Source organism: Bufo gargarizans, chromosome 2, assembly GCF_014858855.1.
Source record: "Bufo gargarizans isolate SCDJY-AF-19 chromosome 2, ASM1485885v1, whole genome shotgun sequence".
NCBI classification, from domain to species: Eukaryota; Metazoa; Chordata; class Amphibia; order Anura; family Bufonidae; genus Bufo; species Bufo gargarizans.
In genome coordinates this window covers 351,241,425-351,266,309 of record NC_058081.1, presented here as the reverse complement: position 1 = coordinate 351,266,309, position 24,885 = coordinate 351,241,425, and the positions used below count along the sequence as shown (strand labels likewise).

The 24,885-nt window shown below is 43.3% G+C and overlaps 1 long non-coding RNA gene across 1 annotated transcript; it reads left to right on the top strand.

Annotated features, from left to right (window-relative positions):
- Positions 1-3,856: 3,856 nt before the first annotated feature.
- LOC122929158 lies at positions 3,857-4,541 on the top strand. Its single transcript, XR_006387964.1, has 3 exons — positions 3,857-3,908; positions 4,032-4,064; positions 4,483-4,541. It is a non-coding gene; the product is annotated as an uncharacterized LOC122929158 (long non-coding RNA).
- The last annotated feature ends 20,344 nt before the right edge of the window (positions 4,542-24,885 follow it).

Below are 24,885 nucleotides of genomic sequence, written 5' to 3'. Positions count from 1 at the left end.
TGAAATTGCTAAATTGGGAATTGTACTTCAACCCAGAACAAAAAATGTGCTTTGACGGACACTAAATAACTTTCCCAGCTACAACAGGACAGCGGTAACGAGAGATTTAGCGGGATATAAATTTGAGGCCTAGTATTTAGGCGCTGGGTGACCGGTATGGATTTAGTGACAGAATTAGACTGGGATATGGCCAAAAAATAACCACACTATTGCTGGTTAAATGCACTTGGTGACGGGCGCAGCTTGCCCCTGATGTAGTATATGGCCAAAAAATGAACAGACTATTGCTGGTTAAATGCACTTGGTGTCACAGCTTGACCAACCACACTACTGAGGGTTAAATGCACTTGGTGACGGGCGCAGCTTGCCCCTGATGTAGTATATGGCCAAAAAATAAACAGACTATTGCTGGTTAAATGCACTTGGTGTGACAGCTTCACCCTGATGTAGGCTTTAGCCAGAAAACAACCACACCATTGAGGGTTAAATGCACTTGGTGACAGGCGCAGCTTGCCCCTGATTTTGTATATGGCCAAAAAATGAACAGACTATTGCTGGTTAAATGCACTTGGTGTGACAGCTTCACCCTGATGTAGGCTTTAGCCAAAAAACAACCACACCATTGAGGGTTAAATGCACTTGGTGACAGGCGCAGCTTGCCCCTGATTTTGTATATGGCCAAAAAATGAACAGACTATTGCTGGTTAAATGCACTTGGTGTGACAGCTTCACCCTGATGTAGGCTTTAGCCAAAAAACAACCACACCATTGAGGGTTAAATGCACTTGGTGACAGGCGCAGCTTGCCCCTGATTTTGTATATGGCCAAAAAATGAACAGACTATTGCTGGTTAAATGCACTTGGTGTGACAGCTTCACCCTGATGTAGGCTTTAGCCAAAAAACAACCACACCATTGAGGGTTAAATGCACTTGGTGACAGGCGCAGCTTGCCCCTGATTTTGTATATGGCCAAAAAATGAACAGACTATTGCTGGTTAAATGCACTTGGTGTGACAGCTTCACCCTGATGTAGGCTTTAGCCAAAAAACAACCACACCATTGAGGGTTAAATGCACTTGGTCGCAGCTTGTGCTGGCGCACCACAAGACACAAAATGGCCGCCGATCACCCCAGAAAAATGTGACTGACAAACGGTCTGGGCAGCCTAAAAACAGTGAGCAATTGAGGATCAGCAGCTCAATGATCCACAGCTGCAGATCGATCAGTTAATCAAGTCCTTTGGAGGAGTTAATCTGCCTAATCTCGCCCTACTGTCGCAGCCGCAACCTCTCCCTACGCTAATCAGAGCAGAGTGACGGGCGGCGCTATGTGACTCCAGCTTAAATAGAGGCTGGGTCACATGGTGCTCTGGCCAATCACAGCCATGCCAATAGTAGGCATGGCTGTGATGGCCTCTTGGGGCAAGTAGTATGACGCTTGTTGATTGGCTGCTTTGCAGCCTTTCAAAAAGCGCCAAGAAAGCGTCACAAAAGCGCGAAGAAAGCGACGAACACCGAACCCGAACCCGGACTTTTACGAAAATGTCCGGGTTCGGGTCCGTGTCACGGACACCCCAAAATTCGGTACGAACCCGAACTATACAGTTTGAGTTCGCTCATCCCTACCAGTGGGGATTCAATCTAAATGGGGGTTTCACTCTAGCGTCATTCCCAACCATACATACCTCTATTAAAAAGGGAACATGGTCTAAAACAGATCTGGCCTCGTATTTCATACGTTTAACACAGTTTAAATAACCTTTATTTATCAAGGTAAGATCAATTCTAGACATAGAGCTTCCAGATTTACTAACACAGGAAAAAGCTATTTTTTCTCTAAATAGATACTCCCAGACATCCACGAGGCCCACCTCTTGGCAAAAACGAGCCAGGGGGGACCCCTGGACCGGGGAGCACCCATTCCCTCCGGCAGAAATCTTATCTACCTCTGGATTCATCACACAATTAAAATCCCCATTAACTATCAACAAACAATCAGGCCACTGATCCAAAAAAGCCAAACAATTCAGTACCTGTCTAGAAAACGGAGGAGGGTTATATATAAACGCCAAGATACATAGCTTCCCCTCAAACCTATTATGAAGAAAGACGTATCTCTCCTGTTTATCCATAGAGGATGCCAAACATAAAAAAAAATCTGTTTGTGAATCAATACTGTGACTCCTCTGGAATATGTAGTATATGTGGAATTGTAAACCTGTGTAGCCCACCTCCCCCAAGACGGGGTATCTTCTCCCGTAAGAATTGAGTTTCCACCAAACAAACAATAGCTGGCAGATGTCTCCTTATCAAATCCAATACCGCCTGTCTTTTTACCTTCTCCCTTAGGCCCCGGACATTCCATGTAAGTATTCCTATAATCATTAATTGATCCTAAAGCCCCCAAATATCACCCTCCTCAGGCCTCATTCGATTCCCCACCTCAACATTAGACGCATCGCAGCCCACCCTCCCCTCTAGCCACCCCATCGTAACCCTCCCACCCACACTCATGCATCCTCCCCAGGATAGGTTTACCCCCTGGGATTTGATGGGCCCTTTCAATTACAAATAATGGTGAAAAATATTCTTTCCCGAAGTTATCAAAAACTATAGATTGTATCGTTCCAGCTAAATCTTTATCATCCGGGGATTCTAATAAGCCAATCATTCGTACGTTACATCTTCTTGACCGATCTTCTAAATCCACAGTTTATTTTTCAGATGGTTATAATCTTTTTTTACTATAAAGTTCTCTTCTTTTAATGTTTTCACTTCTTGCTCCAAGATATTCACTGTGTTTTCTAATTCTTTGATTCTGTCTCGAATCTTTCTCAAATCATCTTTTATAATAAGGACGTCTGTCTGTACTGACCCCAATTGGACCTCAATGTTTTGTATTGCTTTTCCATTGTTTTTGACAATGGATAAAATCTCGTCTAATGGGGCGGGGTTATCCATAGGCGTCTCCCCACAACCAATATAGGGGTCCCCCTCAAGTGTCTTCTCCGATCTAGGTTCGGGAATATTTTTTTTTATATTAATGAGAGGTCCATATGTCATCATACCTTATCATCTGGTGACAGAAACTACACTTTGCACCTACTGCTGCTAGATGTGCCACAAGTTATATTTTGTGAATATTAAGTACGTACAGGTTACTTTTATTACAAACCAGCAGTTACACAGAAACTAATAGGAAAATTATATTTATATATAAAAGAATGTATACTGATAGGATATTTGCTACAGCACACACAAAATATTAAGGAGCGCAGCAGTGGAATATTATTTAAGTTATATTTTGCATCAAGTAAAGAAATACTGTTATACTTTTACTAGTGGCCTGATCCTTCAAACCACTTTTCCACTGCACAGATCCCCAGGGAGCAATGGACTTAGGGAATACACTTTGACACATCTTAACAGGATCACTACCTCTCCAATCCTCTGCCTTTGCTCCTCAGGGACTAGTTGCACACTGCCTTACAAACACCATGCACATCGTCTCCACTGTGAACATGAATGTCTTCCCCTAGAAATGCTTCTTGGGGTGAATATTTACATGATATAGCATTTTGGTATGCATCAGTATTTAAAGGAATGCACAGTTATAGTAGGAAGCTATCTTATGACAACCAACAACTTGGTCTGTATACAGCAGTGTGCATGAGCCTTTAGAAATGTATAACAGGATTAATAAAACAATTTTATACAAGCCTTAAACAATTTGTAAAATATGTTGTAGTGTTCATTATAAAGAGGTAGATATTATATATTGTACACACTGTAGTTTCATAAAATATAAATGTTTCATGCAGAAACTATAAATCTAAAATATTACCATTGGCTTCCAGGAGGGTCTTGGATTAAGTGATGTTGTAATGAACGTTTTATGCAGTGTGTTGGTAAGTTATTATCCATTGTATAAATTACTTTGTGGTGTAAGCATAAATTATTTTATATACTACAGTATTTTATTCCCAATCACATTCATTAACTTATGTTTTAATTGTCATTTATGTTAATAGGGGGAAACACTTAAAACATTGAGCCAGTCTCTGGTAAGACATTAATCTCTTTTACAAAAAAAAAACAACTAGCATTTAATTTATGACATAGCAATATTTTTTGTTCGGTGTTAAAGTGAATATATCACCAAAATGCTCTTTTTCTAGGTTTATATAAATATATAACTAAGCTGAACATTCATAGGGGTATATACGGTTTCCCAAATACTGATTTCACTCCAAAAACAGCTTATAGACTGTATGTACAGTAATTAATATCAATCTGATTATAACATAAAAGACTAAGAAAATAATCATGTACTGTATATTTCATTTCATTAAAAAAAATTACTCAAAAGTGATGAATTTGGTTAATGTTCTTTTTTACAACTGTTGTGAGGACAAACCATTACTAAGTCATATTTCTCATTCTGTTTTCTCTAATGATTCCTCCTATTATTGTGTTTTTTAGGCAGGCTTGAATTTGAATGTTGGAGGTGTTGTTGGAGGTGGTGTTGGCGGTGGTGTTCTGGGAGGATTACCACTTTTAGGATAAAGACAAAAATCTGAAATGTGAGTTTGAAGAAACATTTTGAAAGCAAACATTATCCTGTATATGTATTGAAAACTGAATAGATGTCACAACTCCAAGTTGATTATTCATATTCTTTTTACTTCATAGTAGGGAACCTACTTTTCCTTTAAATGCATACCTCTACAGGGCTCTTTTTGATTGATTGATTGATTGATTGATTGATTAGATACATATTAAACACCAATCATCTATATCAAAAGGAAAGTCTGTAGCATCTGAGGTGTATATCAAGTTCTTCTGTATCAGCTAAAAAATGACAAATACTAGAATGTGGGGTTTATACAACTAGTTTTTATTGAAATATTAATGAAAATTTCCATTATGTAATGGATATTATATGATACTTTAAGGCCATGTTTTGTGGTACTTCCACTGTGGTTCATTGTACTACTCTGTATCTGTAGCTCCTATTCACTTCAATGGGAGTTCCAGGAACAGCACAGCTCGCTTGACTGTTTCTATAGCTACATTCACCTCTGGCCTCCACACAGGACAAATATCCCAATCTCTGCCATGAATGTTTTTTTTTGTTTTTAAATGTTCCATAACATGAATGTACATTATAGATTAATGTAATACAATGTTAGAATAATCACATGGTAAAATTCTGCTGTAATGGCTGGGATTAGAGCAACCTCTTATTCTAGCCATATAACCCAATAAATGCTATGGTTGATAGTAAAGCAGCATTTAAAGAGTTAAATAGAAATAGGGAGATTTCTTATTCAACCCATTGCCACATAATTACACGATCACAGGAAGAAGTGGGCAATAAGTTATCATAGCAGACCAGGCCTAAAACTGGCCTTATAAATTAGAATTATGTTGGCCAAACCCATTGATTTTGGCAAGATCAGTTGACTGTCTGATGTGTATAGATATAGAATTTCAACTGTCCAATCCTTTTTTTGTTCTCATGGAGTGTAAATAAAGGCTGATAACTAGGGCTCCCACGTAACTTTTCTTCTTGCTCGCCATACAAATGTGGGAGGCAACATATCTATAAGACAACTTTTAAAATATTGCATGCTTAGAGATGGTACTTTAGCTCCATGTATGGTAGTATACAGTAGCTCTATAATGCTGCTACAGATACCAGTTCTACACAAAGAAAAGTGACTACAGTGCTCTTACATCTTATCTGATTGATGGCATTCACTTCCCAATAGTGACCACAAAAAGTGTTTGATTGAGGAATGTCCAGCAGCAGTGGCGTACTTAACCCTTTCATGACCAAGGGTCATTGATGCCCCAGTGTCCAGGTCAAAATTTACAAATCTGACATGTGTCACTTTATGTGGTAATAGCTTTGGAACACTTTTACTTATCCACGCCATTCTGAGATTGTTTTCTCGTGACACATTGTACTTCATGATAGTCATATATTTGAGTCAATATATTTCACCTTTATTTATGAAAAAATCCCAAATTTACCAAAAATTTGGAAAAATTCACAATTTTCCAAATTTTAATTTCTCTGCTTCTAAAACAGAAAGTCATACCTAATAAAATATTTATTACTTAACATTCCCCATATGTCTACTTTATGTTGGCATAATTTTGGAAATGTCATTTTATTTTTTTAGGTTGTTAGAAGGCTTAGAAGTTTAGAAGCAATTCTTACAATTTTTAAGAAAATTTCCAAAACCCACTTTTTAAGGACCAGTTCAGGTCTGAAGTCCCTTTGTGTGGCTTACATAGTGGAAACCCCCATAAATGACCCTATTGTAGAAACTACACCCCTCAAGTTACTCAAAACTGATTTTACAAACTTTGTTAACCCTTTAGGCGTTCCACAAGAATTAAAGGAAAATGGAGATGAAATTTAAAAATTTCACTTTTTTGGCAGATTTTCCATTTTATATATTTTTTTTCTTTAACACATTGAGAGTTAACAGCCAAACAAAACTCAATATTTATTACCCTGATTCCGCGGTTTACAGAAACACCCCACATGTGGTCGTAAACTGCTGTACGGGCACATGGCAGGGCGCAGAAGGAAAGGAATGCCATACGGTTTTGGAAGGTAGATTGTGCTGGATTGGTTTTCTGAACGCCATATGTTTTTTATTTTATGGCCGATCGTCTTGTGCAGGGGCTCGTTTTTTGCAGAAAGTGTTGAGGTTTTTATTGGTACCATTTTTGGGTACATAGGATTTTTGATCATTCATTATTACACTTTATGGGGCAAGGTGACCCAAAAATTGGCTGTTTTGGAACAGTTTTTATTTTATTTTTTTTACAGCGGTCATCTGAGGAGTTAGGTCATGTGATAGTTTTTTAGAGAAGATCGTTACGGATGTGGCAATACCTAATATGCATACTTTTTCTTATTTATTTAAGTTTTACACAATAATAGCATTTCTGAAACCAAAAAAATGATGTTTTAGTGTCTCTATAGTCTGAGAGCCATAGCTTTTTTATTTTTTGGGCGATTGTCTTAAATAGGGTATCATTTTTCACGGTTTGATTGGTACTATTTTGGGGGTCATCAGCCTTTTTGATCGCTTGCTGTTGCACTTTTTGTGATGTAAGGTGACAAAAATAGCTTTTTTGGCACTGTTTTTTTTATTTTATTTTTATGGTGTTTATCGGACGGGGTTTATCATGTGATATTTACGGACGCGGTGACACCTAATATGTGTATTTTATTTTATTTTTTCATTTTTTATAGGAAAAGGCAATGTCTTTTTTTTTATTTACATTTTTATTTATTTATTTTTACTTTTATTATTTTCACATTTTTTTATCAGTTCCCTCTTGGATCTTGAAGATCCAGTGGGGCTGATAGTTGTACTATACTTTGCAATGCTCTTGCATTGCAAAGTATAATACTTCCAGATTGCCTGTAGGTGGCAGCACTGGACGCCTTTGCCATGGCAACCATCGGGTGCTGCAATCACAGCGCTGCAGCCCCGATGGTGGAGAGAGGGAGCTCCCTCCCTCTGTTAACCCCATGGATGCCGCAACCGCGGCATCTATGGGGTTACAGGAGAGTGTCAGCATAGAGCTGCCCCCGATTCACACACAGAATGGGGAATCGGGGGCAGCGCTGGAAAGGGGGGATCGGGGGGTACTGACTACAATGGGGCAGGAGGGGCGGCCAGAAAATTAATGCATGGGGCGGGGGGCGGATCGCATGCCATCAGGGCAGGAAGGAGATGAGCGCAGGAGAGGGGCACAGATCGGGGGGGGCACAGAGGGGCACCAAGGGCTTGGAGCGGCACAGATGGAGGGCATGAGGAACACTATCGGCTTTCAGGCTCTGATCTGCAGAGCGCAGATCAGAGACTTAAACCGGAATTTTAACACTGCCGCGATCCGATTGGTTAGTCTGCACAGACTAACCAATTGGATCGATTGCCGGCAAGGGGCCACTCTGATTGGTCCCTTGCCGGCATTACTGAACTGTATGCTGTCCGTGACAGCATACAGGACAGGGGCAGAAGCTTTAATCCAAGCGCTTTGCAGCGCTTGGATTAAAGAGCTGCCAGAACGTATATATACGTGGTAGCTGCACGGGGTATGTGCAGCTATCACGTATATATACAGATTGCGGTTGGGAAGGGGTTAAAGAAGTAAGGGCCCCATAGCAAGGCAACCAGGCCCCCACACCAAACAGAAGGGTTTCTGCCTAAACCCTTTTTAATGCCCTTTGGGCCATTTCTTCCACTGCCTAATTTGCTAAAAGTTGTTTATTTAAAGGGTAGAGTCCTGACCAGGTTTTCACCCCCAGTAGAAGAGATTATCCCAACTGGGCCCCCTCTTGCTTTTACATTAATAAATCTTCTTCCCCTAAATCTTCCACTGCAGCATCTCAGTGCACCAAAACATTTCTGATAAATAGGCTGGCAGACATCAGAAGAGGCTCATTTGCAACTGCCACCACTGTCACACCTATAGTTATATCACTGGTTGCCAGAGGAATCTGGCACCAGCTTCATAGGTTTGAGATTGAGTTCAGATTGAGTTCAGCCTATGGTTATCTTATTTGTCTACCTAAGAAAGGCCCCTAAAAGAATTTCATTAATAAATACAAAATATCAGTATATGCATATATGCATACGAACATGAGAGGCATTCTGATTAAATATGCAAATGATTTTGAAGCACTAGTAGAAGTAGAGTTCATAAATAAGTCATAAAATATGGAAATACGCTAATTTAAGGCAAATATTATAATAACATGGTAACATAGTTTATAAGTAGGGATGAGCGAACTCGAACTGTATAGTTCGGGTTCGTACCGAATTTTGGGGTGTCCGTGACACGGACCCGAACCCGGACATTTTCGTAAAAGTCCGGGTTCGGGTTCGGTGTTCGTCGCTTTCTTCGCGCTTTTGTGACGCTTTCTTGGCGCTTTTTGAAAGGCTGCAAAGCAGCCAATCAACAAGCGTCATACTACTTGCCCCAAGAGGCCATCACAGCCATGCCTACTATTGGCATGGCTGTGATTGGCCAGAGCACCATGTGACCCAGCCTCTATTTAAGCTGGAGTCACATAGCGCCGCCCGTCACTCTGCTCTGATTAGCGTAGGGAGAGGTTGCGGCTGCGACAGTAGGGCGAGATTAGGCAGATTAACTCCTCCAAAGGACTTGATTAACTGATCGATCTGCAGCTGTGGATCATTGAGCTGCTGATCCTCAATTGCTCACTGTTTTTAGGCTGCACAGACCGTTTGTCAGTCTCATTTTTCTGGGGTGATCGGCGGCCATTTTGTGTCTTGTGGTGCGCCAGCACAAGCTGCGACCAAGTGCATTTAACCCTCAATGGTGTGGTTGTTTTTTGGCTAAAGCCTACATCAGGGTGAAGCTGTCACACCAAGTGCATTTATCCAGCAATAGTCTGTTCATTTTTTGGCCATATACAAAATCAGGGGCAAGCTGCGCCTGTCACCAAGTGCATTTAACCCTCAATGGTGTGGTTGTTTTTTGGCTAAAGCCTACATCAGGGTGAAGCTGTGACACCAAGTGCATTTAACCAGCAATAGTCTGTTCATTTTTTGGCCATATACAAAATCAGGGGCAAGCTGCGCCTGTCACCAAGTGCATTTAACCCTCAATGGTGTGGTTGTTTTTTGGCTAAAGCCTACATCAGGGTGAAGCTGTCACACCAAGTGCATTTAACCAGCAATAGTCTGTTCATTTTTTGGCCATATACAAAATCAGGGGCAAGCTGCGCCTGTCACCAAGTGCATTTAACCCTCAATGGTGTGGTTGTTTTTTGGCTAAAGCCTACATCAGGGTGAAGCTGTCACACCAAGTGCATTTAACCAGCAATAGTCTGTTTATTTTTTGGCCATATCCCAGTCTAATTCTGTCACTAAATCCATACCGGTCACCCAGCGCCTAAATACTAGGCCTCAAATTTATATCCAGCTAAATCTGTCCCTAGTGCTGTAGCTGGGCGAGTTATTTAGTGTCCGTTCAAGCACATTTCTTGTTCTGGGTTGAAATACAATTCCCAATTTAGCAATTTCATAATTTAGTGGTTCCTGCTATATCAGAGCTATTTGAAATCTATCCCAAAAAGGGTATATAATATTGAAGGTGCACATTGGGTCATTCAGAATAACTTCACACACACCCGCTACTGTGTATTTCCAAGTCTAATTCTGTCACTAAACCCATACCTGTCACCCAGCGCCTAAATACTAGGCCTCAAATTTAAATCCCTCTAAATCTCTCGTTACCCACCGCTGTACTGTTGTTGCTGGGCAAGATATTTAGTGTCCGTCAAAGCACATTTTTTGTTCTGGGTTGAAGTACAATTCCCAATTTAGCAATTTCATAATTTAGTGGTTTCTGCTATATCAGAGCTATTTGAAATCTATCCCTAAAAGGGTATATAATATTGAAGGTGCACATAGGGTCATTCAGAATAACTTCACACACACGCTTCTGTGCATTTCCAAGTCTAATTCTGTCACTAAATCCATACCGGTGACCCAGCGCCTAAATACTAGGCCTCAAATTTAAATCCCTCTAAATCTCTCGTTACCCACCGCTGTACTGTTGTTGCTGGGCAAGATATTTAGTGTCCGTCAAAGCACATTTTTTGTTCTGGGTTGAAGTACAATTCCCAATTTAGCAATTTCATAATTTAGTGGTTTCTGCTATATCAGAGCTATTTGAAATCTATCCCTAAAAGGGTATATAATATTGAAGGTGCACATAGGGTCATTCAGAATAACTTCACACACACGCTTCTGTGCATTTCCAAGTCTAATTCTGTCACTAAATCCATACCGGTGACCCAGCGCCTAAATACTAGGCCTCAAATTTAAATCCCTCTAAATCTCTCGTTACCCACCGCTGTACTGTTGTTGCTGGGCAAGATATTTAGTGTCCGTCAAAGCACATTTTTTGTTCTGGGTTGAAGTACAATTCCCAATTTAGCAATTTCATAATTTAGTGGTTTCTGCTATATCAGAGCTATTTGAAATCTATCCCTAAAAGGGTATATAATATTGAAGGTGCACATAGGGTCATTCAGAATAACTTCACACACACGCTTCTGTGCATTTCCAAGTCTAATTCTGTCACTAAATCCATACCGGTGACCCAGCGCCTAAATACTAGGCCTCAAATTTAAATCCCTCTAAATCTCTCGTTACCCACCGCTGTACTGTTGTTGCTGGGCAAGATATTTAGTGTCCGTCAAAGCACATTTTTTGTTCTGGGTTGAAGTACAATTCCCAATTTAGCAATTTCATAATTTAGTGGTTTCTGCTATATCAGAGCTATTTGAAATCTATCCCTAAAAGGGTATATAATATTGAAGGTGCACATAGGGTCATTCAGAATAACTTCACACACACGCTTCTGTGCATTTCCAAGTCTAATTCTGTCACTAAATCCATACCGGTGACCCAGCGCCTAAATACTAGGCCTCAAATTTAAATCCCTCTAAATCTCTCGTTACCCACCGCTGTACTGTTGTTGCTGGGCAAGATATTTAGTGTCCGTCAAAGCACATTTTTTGTTCTGGGTTGAAGTACAATTCCCAATTTAGCAATTTCATAATTTAGTGGTTTCTGCTATATCAGAGCTATTTGAAATCTATCCCTAAAAGGGTATATAATATTGAAGGTGCACATAGGGTCATTCAGAATAACTTCACACACACGCTTCTGTGCATTTCCAAGTCTAATTCTGTCACTAAATCCATACCGGTGACCCAGCGCCTAAATACTAGGCCTCAAATTTAAATCCCTCTAAATCTCTCGTTACCCACCGCTGTACTGTTGTTGCTGGGCAAGATATTTAGTGTCCGTCAAAGCACATTTTTTGTTCTGGGTTGAAGTACAATTCCCAATTTAGCAATTTCATAATTTAGTGGTTTCTGCTATATCAGAGCTATTTGAAATCTATCCCTAAAAGGGTATATAATATTGAAGGTGCACATAGGGTCATTCAGAATAACTTCACACACACGCTTCTGTGCATTTCCAAGTCTAATTCTGTCACTAAATCCATACCGGTCACCCAGCGCCTAAATACTAGGCCTCAAATTTATATCCCGCTGAATTTGAATACAATACATTGGGCCAAATAATATATTTGTTGTTGTGGTGAACCATAACAATGAGAAAAACATCTAGTAAGGGACGCGGACGTGGACATGGTCGTGGTGGTGTTAGTGGACCCTCTGGTGCTGGGAGAGGACGTGGCCGTTCTGCCACATCCACACGTCCTAGTGTACCAACTACCTCAGGTCCCAGTAGCCGCCAGAATTTACAGCGATATATGGTGGGGCCCAATGCCGTTCTAAGGATGGTAAGGCCTGAGCAGGTACAGGCATTAGTCAATTGGGTGGCCGACAGTGGATCCAGCACGTTCACATTATCTCCCACCCAGTCTTCTGCAGAAAGCGCACAGATGGCGCCTGAAAACCAACCCCATCAGTCTGTCACATCACCCCCATGCATACCAGGGAAACTGTCTCAGCCTCAAGTTATGCAGCAGTCTCTTATGCTGTTTGAAGACTCCGCTGGCAGGGTTTCCCAAGGGCATCCACCTAGCCCTTCCCCAGCGGTGAAAGACATAGAATGCACTGACGCACAACCACTTATGTTTCCTGATGATGAGGACATGGGAATACCACCTCAGCATGTCTCTGATGATGACGAAACACAGGTGCCAACTGCTGCGTCTTTCTGCAGTGTGCAGACTGAACAGGAGGTCAGGGATCAAGACTGGGTGGAAGACGATGCAGGGGACGATGAGGTCCTAGACCCCACATGGAATGAAGGTCGTGCCACTGACTTTCACAGTTCGGAGGAAGAGGCAGTGGTGAGACCGAGCCAACAGCGTAGCAAAAGAGGGAGCAGTGGGCAAAAGCAGAACACCCGCCGCCAAGAGACTCCGCCTGCTACTGACCGCCGCCATCTGGGACCGAGCACCCCAAAGGCAGCTTCAAGGAGTTCCCTGGCATGGCACTTCTTCAAACAATGTGCTGACGACAAGACCCGAGTGGTTTGCACGCTGTGCCATCAGAGCCTGAAGCGAGGCATTAACGTTCTGAACCTGAGCACAACCTGCATGACCAGGCACCTGCATGCAAAGCATGAACTGCAGTGGAGTAAACACCTTAAAACCAAGGAAGTCACTCAGGCTCCCCCTGCTACCTCTTCTGCTGCTGCCGCCTCGGCCTATTCTGCTGCTGCCGCCTCGGCCTCTTCCTCCGCCTCTGGAGGAACGTTGGCACCTGCCGCCCAGCAAACAGGGGATGTACCACCAACACCACCACCACCACCTCCGTCACCAAGCGTCTCAACCATGTCACACGCCAGCGTTCAGCTCTCCATCTCACAAACATTTGATAGAAAGCGTAAATTCCCACCTAGCCACCCTCGATCCCTGGCCCTGAATGCCAGCATTTCTAAACTACTGGCCTATGAAATGCTGTCATTTAGGCTGGTGGACACAGACAGCTTCAAACAGCTCATGTCGCTTGCTGTCCCACAGTATGTTGTTCCCAGCCGGCACTACTTCTCCAAGAGAGCCGTGCCTTCCCTGCACAACCAAGTATCCGATAAAATCAAGTGTGCACTGCGCAACGCCATCTGTGGCAAGGTCCACCTAACCACAGATACGTGGACCAGTAAGCACGGCCAGGGACGCTATATCTCCCTAACTGCACACTGGGTAAATGTAGTGGCAGCTGGGCCCCAGGCGGAGAGCTGTTTGGCGCACGTCCTTCCGCCGCCAAGGATCGCAGGGCAACATTCTTTGCCTCCTGTTGCCACCTCCTCCTTCTCGGCTTCCTCCTCCTCTTCTTCCACCTGCTCATCCAGTCAGCCACACACCTTCACCACCAACTTCAGCACAGCCCGGGGTAAACGTCAGCAGGCCATTCTGAAACTCATATGTTTGGGGGACAGGCCCCACACCGCACAGGAGTTGTGGCGGGGTATAGAACAACAGACCGACGAGTGGTTGCTGCCGGTGAGCCTCAAGCCCGGCCTGGTGGTGTGTGATAATGGGCGAAATCTCGTTGCAGCTCTGGGACTAGCCAATTTGACGCACATCCCTTGCTTGGCGCATGTGCTGAATTTGGTGGTGCAGAAGTTCATTCACAACTACCCCGACATGTCAGAGCTGCTGCATAAAGTGCGGGCCGTCTGTTCGCGCTTCCGGCGTTCACATCCTGCCGCTGCTCGCCTGTCTGCGCTACAGCGTAACTTCGGCCTTCCCGCTCACCGCCTCATATGCGACGTGCCCACCAGGTGGAACTCCACCTTGCACATGCTGGACAGACTGTGCGAGCAGCAGCAGGCCATAGTGGAGTTTCAGCTGCAGCACGCACGGGTCAGTCGCACTACAGAACAGCACCACTTCACCACCAATGACTGGGCCTCCATGCGAGACCTGTGTGCCCTGTTGCGCTGTTTCGAGTACTCCACCAACATGGCCAGTGGCGATGACACCGTTATCAGCGTTACAATACCACTTCTATGTCTCCTTGAGAAAACACTTAGGGCGATGATGGAACAGGAGGTGGCCCAGGAGGAGGAGGAGGAGGATGAGGAAGAGGGGTCATTTTTAGCACTTTCAGGCCAGTCTCTTCGAAGTGACTCAGAGGGAGGTTTTTTGCAACAGCAGAGGCCAGGTACAAATGTGGCCAGCCAGGGCCCACTACTGGAGGACGAGGAGGACGAGGATGAGGAGGAGGTGGAGGAGGATGAGGATGAAGCATGGTCACAGCGGGGTGGCACCCAACGCAGCTCGGGTCCATCACTGGTGCGTGGCTGGGGGGAAAGGCAGGACGATGACGATACGCCTCCCACAGAGGACAGCTTGTCCTTACCCCTGGGCAGCCTGGCACACATGAGCGACTACATGCTGCAGTGCCTGCGCAACGACAGCAGAGTTGCCCACATTTTAACCTGTGCGGACTACTGGGTTGCCACCCTGCTGGATCCACGCTACAAAGACAATGTGCCCACCTTACTTCCTGCACTGGAGCGTGATAGGAAGATGCGCGAGTACAAGCGCACGTTGGTAGACGCGCTACTGAGAGCATTCCCAAATGTCACAGGGGAACAAGTGGAAGCCCAAGGCCAAGGCAGAGGAGGAGCAAGAGGTCGCCAAGGCAGCTGTGTCACGGCCAGCTCCTCTGAGGGCAGGGTTAGCATGGCAGAGATGTGGAAAACTTTTGTCAACACGCCACAGCTAACTGCACCACCACCTGATACGCAACGTGTTAGCAGGAGGCAACATTTCACTAACATGGTGGAACAGTACGTGTGCACACCCCTCCACGTACTGACTGATGGTTCGGCCCCATTCAACTTCTGGGTCTCTAAATTGTCCACGTGGCCAGAGCTAGCCTTTTATGCCTTGGAGGTGCTGGCCTGCCCGGCAGCCAGCGTTTTGTCTGAACGTGTATTCAGCACGGCAGGGGGCGTCATTACAGACAAACGCAGCCGCCTGTCTACAGCCAATGTGGACAAGCTGACGTTCATAAAAATGAACCAGGCATGGATCCCACAGGACCTGTCCGTCCCTTGTCCAGATTAGACATTAACTACCTCCCCATAACCATATATTATTGGACTCCAGGGCACTTCCTCATTCAATCCTATTTTTATTTTCATTTTACCATTATATTGCGATGCTACCCAAAGTTGAATGAACCTCTCCTCTGCCTGTGTGCTAGGCCTAAATATATGCCAATGGACTGTTGCAGTGGTGGCTGACATGAAGCCTGATTCTCTGCTATGACATGCAGACTAATTCTCTGCTGACATGAAGCCAGATTGTCTGTTACGGGACCTCTCTCCTCTGCCTGGGTGCTGGGCCTAAATTTATGACAATGGACTGTTGCAGTGGTGGCTGACGTGAAGCCTGATTCTCTGCTATGACATGCAGACTGATTCTCTGCTGACATGAAGCCAGATCCTCTGTTACGGGACCTCTCTCCTCTGCCTGGGTGCTGGGCCTAAATTTATGACAATGGACTGTTGCAGTGGTGGCTGACGTGAAGCCTGATTCTCTGCTATGACATGCAGACTGATTCTCTGCTGACATGAAGCCAGATCCTCTGTTACGGGACCTCTCTCCTCTGCCTGGGTGCTGGGCCTGAATATATGCCAATGGACTGTTGCAGTGGTGGGTGACGTGAAGCCTCATTCTCTGCTATGACATGCAGACTAATTCTCTGCTGACATGAAGCCAGATTGTCTGTTACGGGACCTTTCTCCTCTGCCTGGGTTCTGGGCCTAAATTTATGAAAATTGACTCTTACAGTGGTGGGTGACGTGAAGCCTGATTCTCTGCTATGATATGAAGACTGATTCTCTGCTGACATGAAGCCAGATTGTCTGTTACGGGACCTTTCTCCTCTGCCTGGGTTCTGGGCCTAAATTTATGAAAATTGACTCTTACAGTGGTGGGTGACGTGAAGCCTGATTCTCTGCTATGATATGAAGACTGATTCTCTGCTGACATGAAGCCAGATTGTCTGTTACGGGACCTTTCTCCTCTGCCTGGGTTCTGGGCCTAAATTTATGAAAATTGACTCTTACAGTGGTGGGTGACGTGAAGCCTGATTCTCTGCTATGATATGAAGACTGATTCTCTGCTGACATGAAGCCAGATTGTCTGTTACGGGACCTTTCTCCTCTGCCTGGGTTCTGGGCCTAAATTTATGAAAATTGACTCTTACAGTGGTGGGTGACGTGAAGCCTGATTCTCTGCTATGATATGAAGACTGATTCTCTGCTGACATGAAGCCAGATTGTCTGTTACGGGACCTTTCTCCTCTGCCTGGGTTCTGGGCCTAAATTTATGAAAATTGACTCTTACAGTGGTGGGTGACGTGAAGCCTGATTCTCTGCTATGATATGAAGACTGATTCTCTGCTGACATGAAGACAGATTCTCTGTTACGGGACCTCTCTCCTCTGCCTGTGTGTGTGCTGGGCCTAAATATATGCCAATGGACTGTTGCAGTGGTGGCTGACGTGAAGCCTCATTCTCTGCTATGACATGCAGACTAATTCTCTGCTGACATGAAGACAGATTCTCTGTTACGGGACCTCTCTCCTCTGCCTGTGTGTGTGCTGGGCCTAAATATATGCCAATGGACTGTTGCAGTGGTGGCTGACGTGAAGCCTCATTCTCTGCTATGACATGCAGACTAATTCTCTGCTGACATGAAGCCAGATTGTCTGTTACGGGACCTCTCTCCTCTGCCTGTGTGTGTGCTGGGCCTAAATATATGCCAATGGACTGTTGCAGTGGTGGCTGACGTGAAGCCTCATTCTCTGCTATGACATGCAGACTAATTCTCTGCTGACATGAAGACAGATTCTCTGTTACGGGACCTCCCTCCTCTGCCTGGGTGCTGGGCCTAAATATATGCCAATGGACTGTTGCAGTGGTGGCTGACGTGAAGCCTCATTCTCTGCTATGACATGCAGACTAATTCTCTGCTGACATGAAGACAGATTCTCTGTTACGGGACCTCTCTCCTCTGCCTGGGTGCCGGGGCCTAAATATCTGAGAATGGACTGTTCCAGTGGTGGGTGACGGGAAGCCAGATTCTCTGCTATGGAACCTCTCTCCAATTGATTTTGGTTAATTTTTATTTATTTAATTTTTATTTTAATTCATTTCCCTATCCACATTTGTTTGCAGGGGATTTACCTACATGTTGCTGCCTTTTGCAGCCCTCTAGCTCTTTCCTGGGCTGTTTTACAGCCTTTTTAGTGCCGAAAAGTTCGGGTCCCCATTGACTTCAATGGGGTTCGGGTTCGGGACGAAGTTCGGATCGGGTTCGGATCCCGAACCCGAACATTTCCGGGATGTTCGGCCGAACTTCTCGAACCCGAACATCCAGGTGTTCGCTCAACTCTATTTATAAGGTTGAAAAAATACATCTGTCCATCCAGTTCAGCCTGTTATCCTGCAAGTTAATCCACAGGAAGGCAAAAAAAAAACTGAGGTAGACTTTAGGGGAAATAAATTAATTCCTGACTCCAATCAGAATAAATCCCTGGATCAACGACCCCTCTTTAGTAGCTATAGCTTGTATTATAATTACACTCCAGAAATACATCCAGATCCCTATTAAACTCTTTTAGTGAATTCACTATCATCACCTCGTCAGGCAGAGAGTTCCATAGTCTCACTGCTCTTACCGTAAAGAATTCTCTTCTATGTTTGTGTACAAACCTTCTTTCCTTCAGATGCAGAGGATGTCCCCTCGCCACAGTCACAATCATGGGGATAAATAGATGATGGGAGAGATCTCTATACTAACCCCTGATATATTTATACATAGTTATTAGATCTCCCCTGAGTCGTCTTTTTTCTAAAGAGAATAACCCTAATTTTCATAATCTTTCAGGGTACTTTAGTCCACCAATTCCAGTTATTACTTTAGTTGCCCTCCTCTGAACCCTCTCCAGCTCTGCTATGTCTGTCTTGCTCACAGGAGCTCAGAACTGTACACAGTACTCCATGTTTAGTCTGACTAGTGATTTGGAAAGTGTCAGGACTATGTTCTCATCACGGGCATCTATGCGCCTGTTATTGGCCTTGGCAGCAGCTGCCTGGCGCTGGTTACTACAGCTTAGTTTACTGTTCACTATAATTCCTAGGTCCTTTTCCATGGCAGTGTTACCTAGTGTTTTACCATTTAGTATGTACGGGTGACTTGCATTGTTCCTTCCCATGTGCATAACCTTACATTTGTCAGTGTTAAACCTTATCTGCCACTTCTCTGCCCAAGCCTCCAATATTTCCAGATCCATCTGTAGCAGTATACTGTACTCTTCCATGTTAATTAATTTACACAGTTAAGTGTCATATGCAAACATTTATATATTAATGTGCAAGCCTTCTACAAGATCATTCATAAATATATTGTACAGAATAGGGCCCAATACTGACCCCTGTGGTACCCCACTAGTTACAGTGACCCAATCTGAGTGTTTAACAGTAATAACCACCCTCTGTTTTTTATCGCTGAGCCAGTTGCTTACCCACATACAGACATTTTCCCCCAGTCCAAGCATTATCATGTTATATATTAACCTTTTATGTGGTACAGTGTCAAATGCTTTAGAGAACTCCAGATATACGACATCCGCAGTCAAGTCTAGAACTTACCTCCTCATAGAAACTGATTAAATTAGTTTGACATGATCGATCCCTCATGAAGCAAAGGTGATATGCCTTTATTTGCTTATTTTCATTGAGGTACTCCTAAATAGCATCTCTTAGAAAACCTTCAAACAGTTTACCCACGACACATATTGAACTTACCGGCCTATAATTTCCAGGCTCTGTTTTTGGACCCTTTTTAAATATTGGCACCACATTTGCTATACACCAATCCTATGGAACACTCTCTGTCAGTATAGAGTCCTTAAATATCAAAAATAAGGGTCTGGTTTTGACATTAGTTAATTCTCTTAGGATACGGGGGTGTATGCCATCTGGTCCTGGCAATTTGTCTATTTTAATCTTTTTAAGATGCAGCGGTACTTCTTTCTCGGTCAGAAAATAAGTGTATAAATATATAATAATTTGAATACGTAAACACATGCATTGTTATATAAAAGGAATATCATTTATATGTACAAATTATAAGTAAATACATATATGTACATGTTAAAGGGACACTGACAGGCCCAATAACCATAATTAGCTGTATATATGTATGTACAGGTCTTCTAATGTGCATTAAAAACATATAAGTATAAGCCCTGTCCACCTGTCACGGCTGAGGATGGGGAAAACCCTCAGCCGTGCGTTGACAGAGGATGGTAGTCACGACTTGGCCAGAACCACAGAATTAGGGAGCAGGTCATCTCCTATTGCTTCCCTAATCTGACCCTAACTCCTAGCGACATGAGCCGACCTTGAAGGTAGGGGTGCTCATGCTCTGGAACCTCAGGTCCCTACTAGCCCTCCGCAGGTCCCTAAGCTAGAAGCTGGGTAGACTACCTGTTCCTCCTGGACATGGAGAAATAGGAGTCTAAAGATGGCCAAACTATAAGGACAGGGGAAACGGAAACAGGCATATGGCAATGGCAGGTAAGTGCAACTAGTACTAACACCTACCTGCCACAGACACAGAGCCTGGGACCCAAGTATCAGTGCTGCTGTCCACAAACACAAACGACAGAGCACACACACCACACAGGACACCAGGAAACCATATGCTGCAAAGAATAGACATGACAATACAAACATATCCTCATAACATTGTGTATAAACAATACATAACAATTTGTTTATGACCACAAGGGTGGCCCCCACTGGCAGATGGAATTACCAGGAGGGTGTCTCCAGCAAAGCATGGCTGAAGAACCCCTCAGCTTCTGATCTCCAAAGAGGCTTTATAGCCCAAAGTGGCCACACCCACACAGACACACACAGGAGAGGGAATTAACCCTTCCAACACAACCAGGGAGTGAAACCACTTAAAGGGGAAGTGTCCAAAAGAAGATCACACTGCAGCTGTTACCGCAGGCAACAACATGGGTGGCAACAATGTCCTGGGAGTCAGCCAAAAGGCCGAGACACTGCCACCACATGTACACATCCAAACCAAACGTTGCTACGGGCAGCCACAGTGAAGGGAAGAGTCACAGTGCACACCTAACATAAACCTTGTGCACACCAGATATACAAAGTGCATAACATACACACACACACCTAACAGAGAGGTTGCTAGGTGCAACCGCATGAACATTGCCGCAAGCTGCCTAGCACCAGCTCAGGCTGCTCTACTGCGACAATACAAACGAGTTGTTGCCCGCGGCAACCACAAGTGAGGCAACACACTAGCGGCCCTCACCTGTGGTTGAACAACTAAACCAAACCGCAGGCAACCGCATGCGGTTCAGGAGTCACAACCATGACCATGGCCGTTACACCACCTTATGAATACAGAAAACTCATGTTTTATAACCTGAAGTAATTGCTTTTCTTTCTGCCCAAGGGGCGGCGTTTCAGCTTCACTTGCGCCCAGCCTGCCGCCCCCCAACCACCGTTTTGAAGCACCGCCCAGCTCATCAATATTCACTTTGCTGGGCGGATTCTGCTGTCCCCGACCTTCCGAGATCCGGCGCATGCCCAATAGAAAGCTATGGGTGCCGGGCGCATGCGCAGAAGCTGAACGTGAGTCCGATAAGGTGGACAGGGCTTATACTTATATGTTTTTAATGCACATTAGAAGACCTGTGCATACATATATACATCTAATTATGGTTATTGGGCCTGTCAGTGTCCCTTTAATGTAAGGTGCACAAACCAAATATGCACATGATATTGACGCACATAGATTTTTGAGTTTAACAGGGCCATACAGTATAATAGAATTTATCTAGAGAAGGTTTGGCGTGTCCATCATTTTCTTGAGAAAGATAGGCAAATGCCTACAAGGATGTGTTATTTTTTCCACAAGACAAAAAGTAGAAAAAAGTTGAATAGCTGTTTTTTTAAACACCCTCATAAAATAAATATATTTATAAATATATATTTATAAATTATTTTTAAAAATAAAGTTTTGTACACCAAAATGTTGCCAGATGGTTCTTGCCCCACAGAGCTTGTAAACTTGAATCTCTTATTCTGTTTATTACTGGCAAGTAAAAGTAAAGTAGTACAAGCAAGCAGTAAAAGTAATTACTGTTTTATGCTTTCTCCCCAGGATATTTACAATCAAAATATAATTATGTTTTAAATAAATGTGTGTTTTAATGTATTAATTATTAGGTTATTAGTATGTGGTATATTATGGTAACTTCCTATTTATCTTTTTTTTATAGATGTTAGATTTCAACAATGAAAAATGAATCAGCAATCAAAGTATTTTATTCCTAAAGCAATATAAATGAATAATTGTGATCTTAATAAATCTAGCATTCATAAAATGCCTGACTCCTGCTCTTTATGTTATTAATTTTATTATCTTACTAGTTGTATGACTAGTGCTTTTCAACAATATGTGATTTATTGATCTGAAAATTTTTCAGGCTTAACAGACCTAAACCTAGAACAAAAAAATATAAATGAAAGTAACAGAATATTGATGGGTGAATTTCTTAAACTTTGTTTCGGGTTTGGTTCTAATGAAATGGTCAGAAAATTCAATTCGGGTAGTAATATCCCAGGACTCAATATCTATTTTTCTCTTTATCTCTCTCTCTCCTCTTACAAGCTCTTTAATGCCAAGACAACAATAGTATATAATGTCCAAGTGACACTAATATATAGGTACATATGAGTAAATGCATAGTTGTGTTAACAGCTTGTTTAAAAGTATACTCTGCTGTCAGATTTATGTTTTTTTTAATATGCAAAAACGTTCTGATGCCAACGTGATGACAATGTGACCATCAAATGCCGTAAATAGAATTGAATGCAATACCCGGGGGGTTCAATGATGGAGGCGGATTTCTTTGTGTACTTCGGTGAAGCAGGCAAATCAAATTTTTGATAACTTCGCTTATCTCTACACTTGAGTAACTGATCCGCTGTACGGCTTCTCTTGCCTAGGCTTGTCAGTTCAAAGACAGCATGGCAACACTTCAGTTTATATACTGTATGAAAGGAGGGTGGAGGGGTGGAAGCAACCCTTTGTCCTGTTTCTGTTGGGGAAGGTGGATAAGAACCTGATGTCGGAACTGAAAAGACACTAGCGGGGAGGTGTCAATAGGACCTTGCCTCATTGCTGTAGTGCTGCGTTGCAATGCTTTGATTTTGGGTGAGTAAAACAATGCTGGCTAGTAGAGATGAAAGAAGTTAGCCAAGAAAGTCAATTTGTTACAAATTAATTTGACACAAATAGCTATAAATTAGGTATACCCAGGTCACTCTGCTTTAGGGTACAGCCACACAGAGTGGCCATGCTATGGATAGGATGCGACCATGCTGAGGTGAAGAACTGTACAGCTAATTAGACAGCAGCTGCTTTTCATTTTATAATGAAGACCACACTGTATAGTCCAGGCATGCTCAACCTGCGGCCCTCCAGCTGTTACAAAACAACAACTCCCAGCATGCCTGAACAGCTTACAGCTATTAACCTACAGCAAGGCATGGTGGGAGTTGTAGTTTTACAACAGCTGGAGGGCCGCAGGTTGAGCATCCCTGGTATAGTCCTTCTTCGTTGTTAATGGCCATGTGGCACCTTTAAACAGGGGCTGTTGCTGGTATGAGGTTTGGCTGGTTAGGTAATAATATGCATATTATTACTGTTCTGGCCTGCAATCTCCTGTAGCTTATTTGACAGTAAATACTAATTATTAATCAGCTCTGGCATACCCACTTCTCCAACCCCAGCACTCTCCTGCCCTACATGTGGGAGCCCTTCTTCTGCGATCTGCTTTTCCTCCTTTTCCACATCTAATATCAATGAGAATATGCAATCAGGAACATCCATCTCCTTATCTCTCTGCATGTTGCTGACTTTTCTAGAATATGGAGATTTTGAAGTATGATTTGGAAGAAGTAAAGCCAGCAAAGGATGAGGAAGGTCATCATTAAAACCTGACCCCCCCTAAGGGGTGCAGACTGGATGGTATTGGTTGGCATATTGGCAGCATATTGGTATTGAATTACATATTTTAGTTTATGGTGATGTAGGAAAAAGGAAACAATTTTCAGCAACACTACCTATAGCAAATTAGCATTTTCCACGTCTCTCCCTATGCTCAGATCACAGGACAATGGCGGAGACCACACGAGATGAGGGTTTTAAAAGGCTGTGACATCACAGGGGATGGCTATCTGCAAATTGGCTGGCTGCATGGCATTATGGTTGATCTTACGTTCCCAGGCTTCTTACTTTCACTTTATAACATATGAAGCTGCCATTTTTGAAAAAAACTGATTTGTTACCATGAAGTGTGAGGAAATTTGGATTTGTTGCTAATCAAAGTATTCCTAAACTTTGCACTTAATTCCGCTTTAAATGCTTCGCTTTGCTCAACATTACTGGCTACGTATCTTCCACTGAGGCTGTGTGAAAACCATCAGTTCCCTGAAGACAATGGAAAACAGTAAGTGGTACAGCAGCAACTGCACTGTCAGCAACATGGTAAGACGGGAGTTAAGCTTGCAAGTGTATTACTGGTCCGAAGTTTTATTTTCATCCTGCAGATCTTAGATAAACTTTCCTATACAGAAGATACCAGCACATAGCTACCATCACCACAATGACTTAAAGTACCAATGCTACCACCACCAACATGACTATGCATTTCTGTCATCATGAACCTCCTCCTCGAGGCAGTCTAAATGCTGACTGTTCTCAGCAATGGGAAGTCTATCTTGAGTATCTTCTATTGCACATGGAGTGCTGTTGGTTCAGGTTTCCCACTAAGAAAAGTCAGGGAAGACAGAGATGATGCAAATGAAAGGCTTCTCTGGGGCTACAAGTAGAAGGAGCAGGAGGAATGTGCTGAACCCTCACTTAAAGACATGGTGTCTGAATCAGATTTGAAACCATCATCCTGCTGTGACTGAGATAATATATTAACCATCGAGTCCTCAGTCCTCTTTGTTCTCAAAAATAATCTGTTGCCTAGAAGATGTGAGGAAATACTATGGCCTGTTACTAATATTGGCAGGGTGGTTGGTGTTGACTATGCTGCTTGCACAACTACAACCCAAACATTCTCCCTCACAGATGAAACTGGTCTTTTTCCACTTTCATTTACATTTTGTTATGAAGCCTATTTAACCACTTAAGGACCACAGGTTTATACCCCCCTAGTTACCAGGCCCTTTTTTACAAATCGGCACTCCACAAGTT